The sequence below is a fragment of the Physeter macrocephalus genome, chromosome 11 (assembly GCF_002837175.3).
Source record: "Physeter macrocephalus isolate SW-GA chromosome 11, ASM283717v5, whole genome shotgun sequence".
NCBI classification, from domain to species: domain Eukaryota; kingdom Metazoa; phylum Chordata; class Mammalia; order Artiodactyla; family Physeteridae; genus Physeter; species Physeter macrocephalus.
The window spans coordinates 49,973,196-49,987,238 of record NC_041224.1 but is presented as its reverse complement, the minus strand read 5'-3'; the positions used below and the strand labels follow the sequence as shown (position 1 = coordinate 49,987,238).

The 14,043-nt window shown below is 35.9% G+C and overlaps 2 long non-coding RNA genes across 4 annotated transcripts in view; one reads left to right on the top strand and one right to left on the bottom strand.

The window, feature by feature from the left end:
* The window catches only part of LOC114487228 (uncharacterized), a 58,624-nt gene that overhangs the window by 18,317 nt on the left and 26,264 nt on the right, over positions 1-14,043 (bottom strand). Inside the window, exon 4 of one of the 3 annotated variants that reach the window (XR_003682154.2) lies at positions 8,923-9,925. The exons of the other annotated variants lie outside the window; for them this stretch is intronic. This is a non-coding gene — a long non-coding RNA (uncharacterized lncRNA). Of the gene's footprint in view, positions 1-8,922; positions 9,926-14,043 lie in introns of those variants that run through there. 3 annotated transcript variants of the gene reach the window in all.
* LOC114487229 (uncharacterized) overlaps positions 1-14,043 on the top strand; it is a 35,324-nt gene that overhangs the window by 17,461 nt on the left and 3,820 nt on the right. The window contains exon 2 of the long non-coding RNA XR_003682155.2: positions 3,477-3,585. This is a non-coding gene — a long non-coding RNA (uncharacterized lncRNA). The remainder of the gene's footprint in view (positions 1-3,476; positions 3,586-14,043) is intronic.

The following is a 14,043-nucleotide window of genomic DNA, read 5'->3' as shown; positions in this document are numbered from 1 at the left end:
ACCTAGGGGTAAGCCGGGAATGGAGGTGCAGACCTACTAGAGAATGGACTTGAGGATGTGGGGAGGGGGAAGGGTAGGCTGTGACAAAGTGACAGAGTGGCATGGACATATATACACTATCAAATGTAGAATAGATAGCTAGTGGGAAGCAGCCGCATAGCACAGGGAGATTAGCTCAGTGCTTTGTGACCACCTAGAGGGGTAGGATAGGGAGGGTGGGAGGGAGGGAGACGCAAGAGGGAAGAGATATGGGAACATGTGTATATGTATAACTGATTCACTTTGTTATAAAGCAGAAACTAACACACCATTGTAAAGCAATTATACTCCAATAAAGATGTTAAAAAAAAGAAACTATTAATTATCAAGTTTTGGCATAGTATCAAAGAATATCCACAATTATCTGAAAAGGCTATTAAAATACTTCTTTTTCCAGCTTAAGAAAAGCAGGTATGGACATTAAGTGAAGTTAAGAGTTGTGATTATTTCTGAATAAGTATATTCTAATTTCTGAATCGAGACCACATTTATGTTTAAAATGACACTATTCATTGTAGTACCTTAGAGTGGTCAGAATGGTAATGAGACCCTCCTAAGTGTTCATCCAGGGATGAGAGGAGCACCACCCACTCATAAACAAAATGCAGACATGGACATGGAGGGACAAAGGCACTAAATCAAGGTGGAAAATGATATGACTCAAAGAGCAGATGACCACATTATAGAACATGAGGACACTTAGAACATTTTAATCACAAAACTCAAGGTAGCTATAGCCAAGTGGAATAGAGGGTGCTTAATAGTGTTACACAGGGTACAACTTAGATCCCATGACTTCTTTACTTTTTAAAAAATTTGTATATTTTTAAATTGAAGTAGAGTTGATTTACAATGTTGTGCAATCTCTGCTGTACAGCAAAGTGACACAATTATACACATCTAGACATTCTTTTTTTTCAATTTTAATTTATTTTATTTTTTTGGCTGTGTTTGGTCTTTGTTGCTGCGTGCGGGCTTTCTCTAGTTGTGGCAAGCGGGGGCTACTCTTTGTTGTGGTGCGCGGGCTTCTCATTCTGGTGGCTTCTCTTGTTGCGGAGCACAGGCTCTAGGCGTGTGGGCTCAGTAGTTGTGGCTCATGGGCTTAGTTGCTCCGCGGCATGTGGGATCTTCCAGGACCAGGGCTCGAACCTGTGTCCCCTGCATTGGCAGGCGGATTCTTAACCACTGAGCCACCAGGGAAGCCCCGATTCTTTTTTATTGTTTAATATTCTTTTCCAATATGGTTTAATCACAGGATATTGCATATCATTCCCTGTGCTATACAATAGGACCTTGTTTTTATCCATCCTATATATAATAGTTTTCATCTGCTAATCCCACACTCCCAGTCCATTCCTCCCCCCAACCCCCTTCCCATTGGCAACAAGTGATTCCATGACTTCTTTACAGTGTTTAATACTTTATTAAATTAAATTTGACCTGGAAGTTACTCTTTTAACCAGAAGGTAAGATGAGAGGGAAAATGCCAAACAGAGAAGCAGATATGGATTGTACTGAGTGGAAACTTGCCATATAGAGGCAAAGAAACCATTCCACTTACAAAGTTCCAAGTGGCATTTTAGAGAAAGGAGAGTGTTGAGCGGGTTTTACTCTGAAAATCCTCAATGGAGCCAGGAATTTTTCTGGTGGCAGCCATGGAAAGAGGGATATTAAAAACCGTTGTTTTTAAGCATAGGCCAGAGTTCACTGAGCAATATCTGCTTGTTTGCATGGAGAGAGAATGAATAATATATGCAAATTCCATGTTTAAAGTCCCCTTGTTTAGAAGTCTGGACTGCTTGATTTTGTCTCCCTAATCTACTTAGGCAGAGACCTTTTCTTTTGTTTTAATATCAAATAGGCTTTAGCATGGGCAGGTCTAATGAGACTTTGCCATTGGTGGAGGCTTAACAGGGCATCAGGAGATTTTAAGTAAATTTCATTAGAAGGCTACAATCTCTACCTCATGAAAGATTACATATTTTAAAATGTAAGGGGTCAGGATATCCCTCCAATTTGCTAGAGCAATAGCCTAGAAGTATCCTACAGGGATTACCTGTAGGTTTTGATACCCCCTCTACAGTCTACTTTCAGTCATAAGCAAGCCACAGAAACTCAGAGCCTAGAGTGCTTGGACAATTGAAGTTTTCCACCTTTCAGCAAAAAGCTGAAAAGTATATGTCTAAATATAATTATTGTTTGGACACTGGATTTGATAGAAAATAAAAAGTCGTATTAATAAGCAGTTTCTGTTTTTTTAGAGTCCTGAATTTTTGTCTCATTGCTATAAAAAAATTAAAATATGGCTTATCCCAGAGAAGGGAAGTATTCCTAACTTGGAGGACTGAAACAAATAGAAAGAAACCTCAAGTTCAACGCAATTAAAAAGCAGATATAGTTAGAACTTTATGAAGACTTCTGTGTAAAGTATGAATTTTTGAGCATTTGCGTGTGACTAAGCAAAAGATTTGAAATCTTAAAAGCCTTGCTGCACAGAAACTCTCTCTGACTCAGGCTATCATGGGAATTTAGATAGGGAGAGACTCAGAAGAACTGGGTTAGTAAAAGGAGAGAGTGGCCCAGGACACTTCCCTTAGCTACTCCTGGCTAAGAGTATTCACAAATTCCCCAGAAAAGATAATAGTTGTAAACAATAGAAACACACATTGCTTATACCCTCTCTTTTTCTTTCTAGTTAGTGAATTCATGTTTTAAAATTCCAAAAGTACAAGAGTAGACTATAATAAGTTCTATTTAACTCTTATCCAGTAACTTAGTTCCCCTCCTCAGAGGTAACTAATATTACCAATATCTTATATATGCTTCAATGCATATATGTGCAAATGTACACACAGTTTTTATGCAAATGATAATTTTCCATATACTCTGAAGCTTATTATTTTCACTAAACTATATCTTGGAATTAATTCTGTATCAATAATAATTTTACCCATCTTTATTCAGCAGCATAGTATTCCATTGAATGGATGCATCATAATTTATTTAATCAACTCTACATTGATGTAATGAGTTGTAAGTTTTTTGTACATATGTAAGTAATCTATAGGATAAATTCCTAGAGGTAGAATTATTGATTCTAAGAGTATATGTGTTTGTAATTTTGATAAATATTGCTAAATTACCCTACATAGAGGTTGTACTAATTTATGTTCCTATCAGCAGTATATGAAAATGCCTCTTTAACACACTCTCATTAATACAGTGTTACCAAGCTTTGTGATCTTTTCCAATTTGTGGGGTTAACCACGATGTTTCAGTTTAATTTTATTTTGCCTTTCTCATTATGAGATTAAACATCTTTTCTTATAAGTTTTAGAGCCATTTATATTTCCTTTTATGTAAACTGTTCAAATTCTTTGCCCATTTATCTGTTGATTTATCTATAGGGTTTTTTTTTTTTTCTCTTTTTATTCAAGTCTCTTTACTTTAGGGCAAAATGAATCTGGAGTTGCTGTCCATAATGAGAGAATATATTTAGCTGGGGAACATGCAGTTTGGACAAATGAGCCTCCAGCTTGTGTCCAGGTGAGTGGTTGAAGTTCCTTTTGAAATTTGTTCAAGTGGTTCAATGAGGTTACTTTTTGCAATGGTGCTACTGGACGAAGAGATATTTACATGTAGGAAGAGGCTTGAGCCCCCTTTGTTTGTGTACCTAGTTCAGCCACTAAACTTCATCCTGTATCCTAAAAATGATGCCTAATAAATGATTGAGCCCTACTGAAAATAAAGATGGGGATGAGCTTTGAAAATAAATGTAATACATACTCGAAATAGAAAAATGGGATACCTTTACCTTTCTCATAAACCAAAAATATCTAGAAATCTTTGGGAATAGTACTTTCACACCCCCGAAACTTTGCAAACATCTCCTTTCCACTCTATTTCCTTATTTTCTATATCATAATTCATTCATTTTCATAGTGCTACTTACTAAGGGGTCCTCCTTCCTGGCAGAATTGTGAAGGAGTGGTTTATGATTGGTCTGATGGAGCAGCCTCTGCCCCAAAGGACAGCTCTTTAACACATCCGCATGCAAGCAGCCCAGGCTGGGCAAATTGCCAACTGAGCCTTTCAGAACAGCAATAGCTTTTGTTAATATATACCTCATGATTTGTTTTAATGCTTTTACAATTATTTTCATAGTTATTTTTCTATTTTACATGTTCTCTAGTAACATACTGACATGTGTTAGCCCTGACCTTTCTCCTGATTGCCAGAAAAATATATCTTTCTAATTTTATCTAATATTATATAATCTCATCTTTGTGGGAAGATTTTAAACAACTGCTTCAATATATTTAATATTTGCAGGACTATTCAAACTTTAATTTCTTCTTCAGTCACATCTCATATGGTACACATATATTTTTCAAGAAACTTTCCATGTGGTCTAAGTCTTTAAAATTGTTAGCATATAGTTCTTGTGTTTATAGTTGTTTAAAAAGTAAGATTCTTTATAGATTAAAAAACAGCAATTTGTGATATGAATTGCAAATACTTTCCCAACATTTCCACAGCATTAATGAATAGTAAATATTATTTGTTGCCTTTATATTTGGATAACAACTTGGATGATATAAATTTCTTGGGTCATGATTTCTTTCCTTGATAATTTTAGAGGCATTTCTCCAGTCTTGTGGAATTGAATATTGTTGTGGAGAAGTCTGATGTCAGCCTGTTTTGTTTTTACCCTTTGTAGATGACTCATTATTTCTGCCTGGTTGGCCAAAGGATTATTTCTTTATCTTCACAGTTCAGCAATTGTATCAGTATATGCCTGTGTTGATGATAATGTGTCAGTTTTTTTTTCTGAGACCTGACATACCCCTTCAAAATGAACATTTCTTCAATAATATTTCAAATATTTGTTCTGATCCATTATATAGGGATATTAGGTAAGTGCATGTTGTATCTCACTTGCCTGTCTTCTCTAGATATCATTGTATCTCTAATCATTTTAAATTGTATTTATTTTCATTCATTTTGTTTGCTCTCTCTATCTAATCTCTATGTTCCTTTTTGCATTCTCATCAGTATCTGGTCTCTCCTGGTCTACTTCCAATTTTTATTCCATTTCTGATATTTTTAAAGCCACTATTCCCCCTAGAGATCTTCCAACTCGTGTTTCATTCATTTTGTTGTCTCTGTCCTCCTGAATCTTGTATCTCTGCCTTTTGCTCTTTGTTAATTAAAAAAAATAATAATAATGTGGTAAAATATACATAATATTTACCATTTTAACTACTTTTAAGTGAATGGTTTTGTGGGATTATGTACATTCATATTGTTGTGCACCATCTACACCATCCATCTCCAGAACATTTTTGTCTTCCACAACTGAAACTCTGTACTCATTAAGTACTAACTCCTCATTCCTAACCCCCTCCCCCAGCCCCTGACAACCACCATTCTACCTTCCATCTCTATGAATTTGACTACTCTAGGTACCTCACATAAGTGGAATTATGCAATATTTGTCTTTCTGTGACTGCCTTATTTTGCTTAGCATACTATCTTCAAGGTTCATCCATGTTGTAGCATATGTCAGAATCTCTTCCTTTCTTTTTTTAAGACTTTTTCTTTTTTAGAGCAGTTTTCAGTTCATAGCAAAGTTAAAAAGGAGGTACAGAGATTTACCATACACTCCCTGCGTCCACACATGCATAGCCTCCCCCATTATCAACATCCCCCACCAGTGGTGCATTTGTTACAATTGATGAACCTACACTGACACATCGTAGTCACTCGTTTACATTTGGGTTCATTCTTGTTGTTGTACATTCTATGGGTTTGGACAACTGTAAAATAACATGTATCCATCATTATGGTATCATACAGAGTATTTTCACTGTCCTAAAAACTTCTATGCTCTGCTTATTCATCCTCTCCTTGCCCCAACCCCTGACAATCACAGATTTTTTACTGTCTCCATTTTCCAGAATGTCATATACTTGGAATTATACAATATGTAGTCTTTCAGTTGGCTTCTTTCACTTAATAATATGCATTTAAGTTTCCTCCATGTCCTTATTTATTTATTGGCTGCATTGGGTCTTCATTGCTGCACGTGGGCTTTCTCTAGTTGCGGCGAGCGGGGGCTACTCTTTGTTGCGGTGCGCGGGCTTCTCATTGCAATGGCTTCTCTTATTGCAGAGTACGGGCTCTATGTGTGTGGGCTTCAGTAGTTGTGGCACAGGGGCTCAGTAGTTGTGGCTTGCAGGCTGTAGAGCGAAGGCTCAGTAGTTGTGGCACACCGGCTTAGTTGTTCCGCGGCATGTGGGATCTTCCCGGACCAGGGCTCAAACCCCTGTCCCCTGCACTGGCAGGCAGATTCTTAACCACTGTGCCACCAGGGAAGTCCGTATCCTTTTATGGCTTAATAGCTCATTTCTTAATAGCGCTGAATAATATTCCATTTTCTGGATGTACTACAGTTTATTTCAACATTCACCTACTGAGATACATCTTGGTTGCTTCCAAGTTCTAGCAATTATTAATAAAGCTGTTATAAACATCCTTGTGCAGGATTTTGTATGGATATACGTTTTCACCGCATTTGGGTAAATGCCACGGAACATAATTGCTGGATTGTATGGTAAGAGTATATTTAGCTTTATAAGAAACTGCCAAACTGTCTTCCAAAGTAGTTGTACCATTTTGTTTTCCCATCAGCAATAAATGTTGCTCCACATCCTTGCTAACACCTGGTATTGTCAGTATTCTGGATTTTGACCATTCTAATAGGTTTGTAGTGGTATCTTATTGTCGTTTTAATTTCCATTCCCTGATGACACATGATGTGGAGAATCTTTTCATATGCTTATTTGTCATCTGTATATCTTCTTTGGTGATGTGTCTGTTAAGGTCTTTGGCACATTTTAAAGTCAGGTTATCTTCTTATTGTTGAGTTTTAAGAGTCCTCTGTATATTTTGTATAACAGTCCTTTATCATATATGTCTTTTGCAAATATTTTTCTCTCAGTCTGTGGCTTGTCTTCTCACTCTCTTGATGTTGTCTTTCACAGAGCAGTTTTAAATTTTAATGAAATTCAGCTTATCAATTATTTCTTTCATAGATTGTGCCTTTGGTGTTATATCTAAAAAGCTATCATCCTGCCCAAAGTCAACTAGGTTTGCTCCTGTATTATCTTCTACTTTTACATACATTTCATAGTTTTGCATTTTACATCTAGGTATATGATTCATTTTGAATTAATGTTTGGTAACTTTTTGTCTAGATTCATGGTTTTGCATGTGGATGTTCAGTTATCCCAACACTGTTTGTTGAAAAGACTATTTTTCTCCATTGTATTGTCTTTGTTCCTTTTGTCAAATATCAGTTGACTATATTTTGTTGTGTTTTTGTTTTATGGCCACACAGCTTGTGGAATCTCGGTTCCCTGACCAGGGATTGAAGCTGGGCCAGAGCAGTGAAAGCCCAGAATCCTAACCACTAGGCCATCAGGGAACTCCCCCAGTTGACTATATTTATGTGTGTTTACTTCTGGGCTCTCTTTCTGTTCCATTCATCTATTTGTTGATTCTTTCACCATTACCACACTGTCTTGATTACTGTAGCCTTATAGTAATACTTGAAATCTGGTAGTTACAGCTTTCCAACTTTGTTCTTCTCCTTCAATATTGTGTTGACTATTCTGAGTCTTTTGTCTCTCCGTATAAACATTAGTATCAGTTTTTCTATATCCAAAAAATAACTTTCTGGGATTTTGATTGGGATTTCATTGGATCATAGATGAAGTTGGGAAGAACTGATATCTTGACAGTATTGAGTCTTCCTCAGTATTGAACTTGGACTATTTCTCTATTAGCTTTTCATAGTTTGCCTCAGATAGATCTTATACCTATTTTATTAGATTTGTACTTCAGTATTTTGTTTTTTTGGAGTGCTAATGTAAATGGTACTGTGTTTTTAATTTCAAATTCCACTTATTCATTGCTAGTATATAGGAAAGCAATTGACTTTTGTATATTAATCTTGTATCCTACAACCTTTTTGTAATTGTTCCTTAGTTCCAGAAGTTTTTTATTGATTCTTTTGAATTTTCTGCATAGACAATCACGTCACTTGCAAACAAAGACAATTTTATTTCTTCCTTTCCAATCTGAATACTTTTTTTTTCTTGTCTTACTGCCTTAACTAGGACTTCAAGTATGGTGTTGAAAATAGGTGGTAAGAGGGGACATCCTTGTTCCTGATCTTAGCAGGAAAACTTCTAGTTTCTTACCATTAAGTATGTTAGCTGTAGGTTTTTTGGTAGTTATTCTTTGTCATATTGAGGCAGTTTCCTTCCTCTCTATTCTTCTCTTCCTGAGTTCTTCTTTGATTTTGTCAGATGCTTTTTCTGTATCTATTGATATGATCCTGTGCTTTTTCTTTTTTAGCCTGTTCATATGATGTTATATTAATTAACTTTCAAAAGCTGTACCTGCCTTGCATACCTGGGATAAATCCCACTTGGTCATGGTGTATAATACTTTTTATAGATATTAGGATTTATTTGCTAATATTTTGTTGAAGATTTTTGCTCTGTATTCATAAGAGATATTGGTTTATAGTTTTCTTTTCTTGCAACGTCTGTGACTGGTTTTGATTAGGGTAATGCTGGACTCATAGAATGAGTTAGGAAGTATTCCCTCTGCTTCTATCTTCTGAGAGATTGTAGAGAATTGGCATAATATCTTACTTAAATGTTTGATATATTTCACGAGTTAACCTGTCTGGGCCTGGTGCTTTCTGATTTGGAAGGTTATTAATTATTCATTCAATTTCTTTAATAAATATAGGCCAATTCAGATCATCTATTTCTTCTTGTATGAATGTTTGCAGATTTTGTCTTTCAAGAAATTGGTCCATTTCATTTGGGTTATCAAATTTGTGGGCATAGAGTTATTCAAATTCTTCCTTTATTATCCCTTAATGTCCATGGGATCTGTCGTGATGTCCCCTCTTTTATTTCTGAATTAGTTTTGTGTCCTCTCCCTTTTTCTTAGCCTGGCTAGGGGATTATCAATTTTATTGATATTTTCAAAGAACCAGCTTTTGGCATAATTGATTTTCTTTCCCTTCCTTTTTAAGGTTCTTAAATATATTGTATGTATATTTGGGTTCTTGTTTTATAGATAAATTGCTCCATTAACTGTTTAAATCCGTGGCAAACACCTGGTCAAATTTTTCATCTGTTTCATGAATATACTGCTTTGATCAGTGTTCATCTGCATTTCTTCTTATTCTTTTTCTTCTCTTTTCTTGTAATACTTTTATATAGATCCTGGATGGTTTATTTTTGATTTCTCATGTTGGTTAAGTGGGCTTCTCCTTGACCAGCTATTTCCAAATGATTCATATGTTAGGGATGCTAAAGCTGTGTCCAAGGCTAGCAGCATTCTCCCTAGAGCCCTCAGTTAAGTGTGAGAGTCCATTTAACTGTTAACCTCTCCCTGACCAACAGAAATAGGCAGTTTTGTAAGACTCATAGCATTCAGAATCTTTTTCTAATCCTCTGCCTCAACAACAGGCTGTTTTTTAAAATATGGCTTATCATATGAGTCCTTGTTCAGTCCTGTTAGCCCTGCTTCTCAGAATCAAACTCCTGTCACTATTCCACACGGCTTGTCCCAGTTAGGACGCATGAGGATTTTAGTTCTTTATCTTGGGCATGCTCCTCATCTTGGGGCAGCGCCCACTCTCTCAGGGATTTGCATTCACAGGCATCCCCTTCTGCTTCCTCCCACATCCTGTTTGATCTTCACTGCTTTTGGCAGCCCTTCTATCTATTTGTGGCTTAGGATTTCACATGCATCCTAGCTTGTATTTCTCTTTCTCATTCTTCTTTAGTGTGATTTCCTAGAGGGGAAGGAGGAAATGCCAATTTTATTCCACTATGTTCAAACTGAAAATCTGTATCTAATTCTTCTTCCATAGTTTAGGATAAGTCATTCTCAAATAAATGCTTTATTATTTTTGTGAACCTCCAAGTTAGAGAACCCTTTCAGGTATTATTATGGATATTTGAACCAAGGAAACCCAGCTGACAGTTGCAATTGAGAGCATTATGATGAAAAGGCAGAACCAGAAGCGCCACTCACAGAAGGAGGTCTGAAGTTGTTAATTTCTACCTGTGTATGTTGCATGCAACATCTTTATGTCTTCTGATTCTATGATCAGAACCATTAATGTCTTTTCTATCACCTAATCATTCTCATAAGTTTCAGATTCAAAGGAAAACAGTTGTTCTTGACTGATATTGAGATTGTGATCTAAGAACTCCCCTTCCTTCAGCTAAACATACTCATTATGCAGTGCTGCAAGTCAATTTTTTATGTCTATGGGTCTATTGCAGGGCCTGCTTTACTGGGGGAAAAAAATGTGGATTCAGGAAGGCCCTGAAATATACCTCTGATCTATATGCACAGGGAAATTTCATCAGTAATAATTTATTCCTTTGTGTTACTGTGGCCTCCTTTTAAATGCCTATATTTCTTTGGAAATAAGTAAGTTGTCATTAACATCTTTGTGTAAATCACATTTTTAAAAATATTGTTTCTCGAGGAAGGAACACTGGGAAAGGAAACAGAGGAAATGGAAATTAAGGAACACCCAAGATAAACATTGCCCACTTAACAATTTGATCTAGCTGGCCTTATGTAAAAAGAATGCAAGTTGTTACTCATATTTTATTAATAGTTAAAATTATATAAACATACCTGTAGGCAAACAAACCTAAAGTTTAGTATGTGAGCACTTCCTGGTGAGAAGGCAAAATCTTTCTAAATGCCTATAAGTAAACTCTTGCTTTCCTTCCTGATTTTATGGAATTTTTAAGCCTGGCATTCCACACTGAGTCCGTTGACTTTTTTGTTCTTTCTAGAACATACCTCTGCTCCATGCAAGCTTAGCTGCTATTCTTTTTATATCCTCTGAAGCAGTACTGGCCATACCAGCTAGTTTAAGTGTAATTAAAAAGAGTACCACCTTAGGATTTTGCAATATCAACTGCACTTATGTTATATACAGAGTGATGTTAGGATTAGATTTAAACTTTCCTGTACCAGGCTGGCTGGCATAGAGGGTTGTTGCTCAATGTCAGAATTATCAATCCTTTCATTTTTAGAAATGGATTTTAAAAAATATGTTGACAGGGAAATGTGGACAGCAAGGATTCTAATGTAAAAAATATACATTTTGTGAATTGGAAACTATCTCCTGACAGAAATGCTGTTTTGATTGACATTCTCATAAGAGTATAATATGATCATCCATACATTATGTATAAATTTACCATCATTTCCATAGCCATGGAGAACACATTGTTACTTCTTCTCAAAAGTACTCTTAATCCCTTGGCTTATACAACTGTGGTTATGCTGCCAAGACAGCCATTTCAATTTCTTGTCCCATAAACAGAAGCACTTAAACACAAATACTTGCCATAAGAAGATATTTTGAAAGGCATTTAATTAATAGTGATGGTTTTGGAAATGATCAGTTAATAAGAATCATGTCCATATGAATGTTGTGTTCTGAGAACTCCTTTATTCAGTCATCATTCACCTAATTGAGAAATTTTCCAGGATTCAATACTTTTTTTCTTCTTGCCTGTCCTTTAGTCATTCCATTGTAGTACTAATTTCAAGAAAAAGAGAAATGATAATAGCCAAAAAATGGAAAAAACCCAAATGTCCATCAGCTGATGGAATGGATAATAAAATGTGGAATAGCCACACAATGGAATGTCATTTGGCAATAAAAAGAAATGAAGTACATACATACTACAACTTGGAAGAACCTTGAAAGTCTTATGCTAAGTGAAAGAAGCCAGTCACAAGTGACCACATATTGTATGCTTCCATTTATATGGAATTTTAGAATCTGCAAATTCATAGAGATAGAAGGTAGATTAATGTTTACCTAAGGCTGAACAGTGGGGAGCAGGATGGGAGTGACTGCTAAAGGATACAAGGTTTCTTTTTGGGGCAATGAAAATGTTCTAAAATTTATTGTGGTGATGGCTGCACTGCTCTGTTGAATACACTAAAGATCACTGAATTGTTTACTTAAATTTTTTATAACTGATAAAATATTGTGTCAATTTCAGATGTATAACATAATGATTTGATACTTGTATATAATGCAAAATGATCACCACAATAAGTCCAGTTAATATCTGTCATCATAACATAGTTATGAAATTTTTTTCTTGTGATGAGAACTTTCAAGATCCACTCTCCTCACTACCTTCAAAAATGCAATACGGTGCTATTAACTGTAATCATAATGCAGTACATTACATTCCCATAACTTATTCATTTTATAACTGGAAATTTGTACCTTCCCCCTTCCCCCATTTCTCCCACCTCCCACCCACCCCCCACCTCAGGCAACCACCAATCTGTTCTCTGTATCCATGAGCTCATATTTTTGTTTTTTTGGTTTTGGTTTTCATTTTAGAGTCCACATATAAGTGAGATCATTTAGTATTTGTTGTTCTCTGTCTGACTTAACTTCACTTAGCATAAGGCCCTCAAGGTCCATCCATATTGTTGCAAATGGCAGGATTTCTTTCTTTTTTTATGGCTGACAAGTATTCCAAATGTGTATACATACCACATTTTTTTAATCCATTCACCTGTTGATGTATACTTAGGTTGTTTACATGTCTTGCTATTGTAAATAATGCTGCAATGAACATGGGGATGCTTAGATCTTTTCAAATCAGTATTTTAATTTTCTTCAGATAAATACCCAGAAGTGGAATTGCTGGATCATATGGTACTTCTACTTTTAATTTTTTGAGGAACCTCCATACTATTTTTCATAGTGGCTGCACCAATTTACATTCCCACCAACAGTGCACAAGGGTTCCCTTTTCTCTATACCCTCTCCAACACTTGTTATTTCTCATCTTTTTGATCATAGTCATTCTAACAAGTGTGAGATGATATTACCGTGATATCTCACTTGAATTTCCCTGACAATTAGTGATGTTGAGCATCTTTTCATGTACCTGTGCCATCCATATATCTTCTTTGGGAAAACATCTATTCAGATCTTCGGCCCATTTTTTAATCAGATTGTTTGTTTTTCTGCTATAGAATTGTATGAGTTCTTATATATTTTAGATATTAACCCCATGTCAGACATATACTGTGCAAATATTTTCTCCCATTTCATTGGTTGCCTTTTCATTTTGTTGGTGGTTTCCTTTGCTGTGCAGAAGCTTTTTAGTTTGATATAGTCCCACTTGCTGATTTTTGTGTGTTTTTTTTGTTCTTTTTGGGGTTTTTTTGCCTTTGCTTTTCTGTCAAACCCAAAAATCCTGCCAAGATCAATGTCAAGGAGATTTCTGCTCTTTTCTAGAAGTCTTATGTTTTCAGGTCTTATATTCAAGTCTTTAATCTGCTTGAGTTAATTTTTGTGTATGGTGTAAGATAATGGTCCAGATTCATTCTTTTGCATGTGGCTGTCCAGTTTTTCGCAGCACCACTTATTGAAGATCAACAGTTATTAACTGAGAGTAAGCTAAGTTACAGATAATTATAGTTAATCTACACTACAGTGCTACCCACATGGGAGAGGTAGAAGGGAAGAGAAGAGAAGGAATATGAACACACGCTATGTGCCATGTTCTAAGGCCTATCGTATGATTTAATACAACAATCTTTCAAGGTAGGTAATGGTTTCCCTGTTTTTGATAGATTAGCAAACTGAAGCTCAGAGAGGTTAACATTATCCTAGGTCACACAGCTAATAGACAAGTCTTTGTCCTTCCCAGAGATTGTCTTTATCCTCAGTAGTCTCAAATAAAAGGAAATAGAAGCTTTCTGAGTCTCAGCCCTTGTAACTGGTGATCACTTTCCACTTTCCTAGGATCTCTCCAGTATGCTTTAGCTCCCATGTTTCAGCCTATCTAAAAATGCTATGGCTTCCCAACAGATGTAGCAAAACCTGGGTTGTTGTACTTC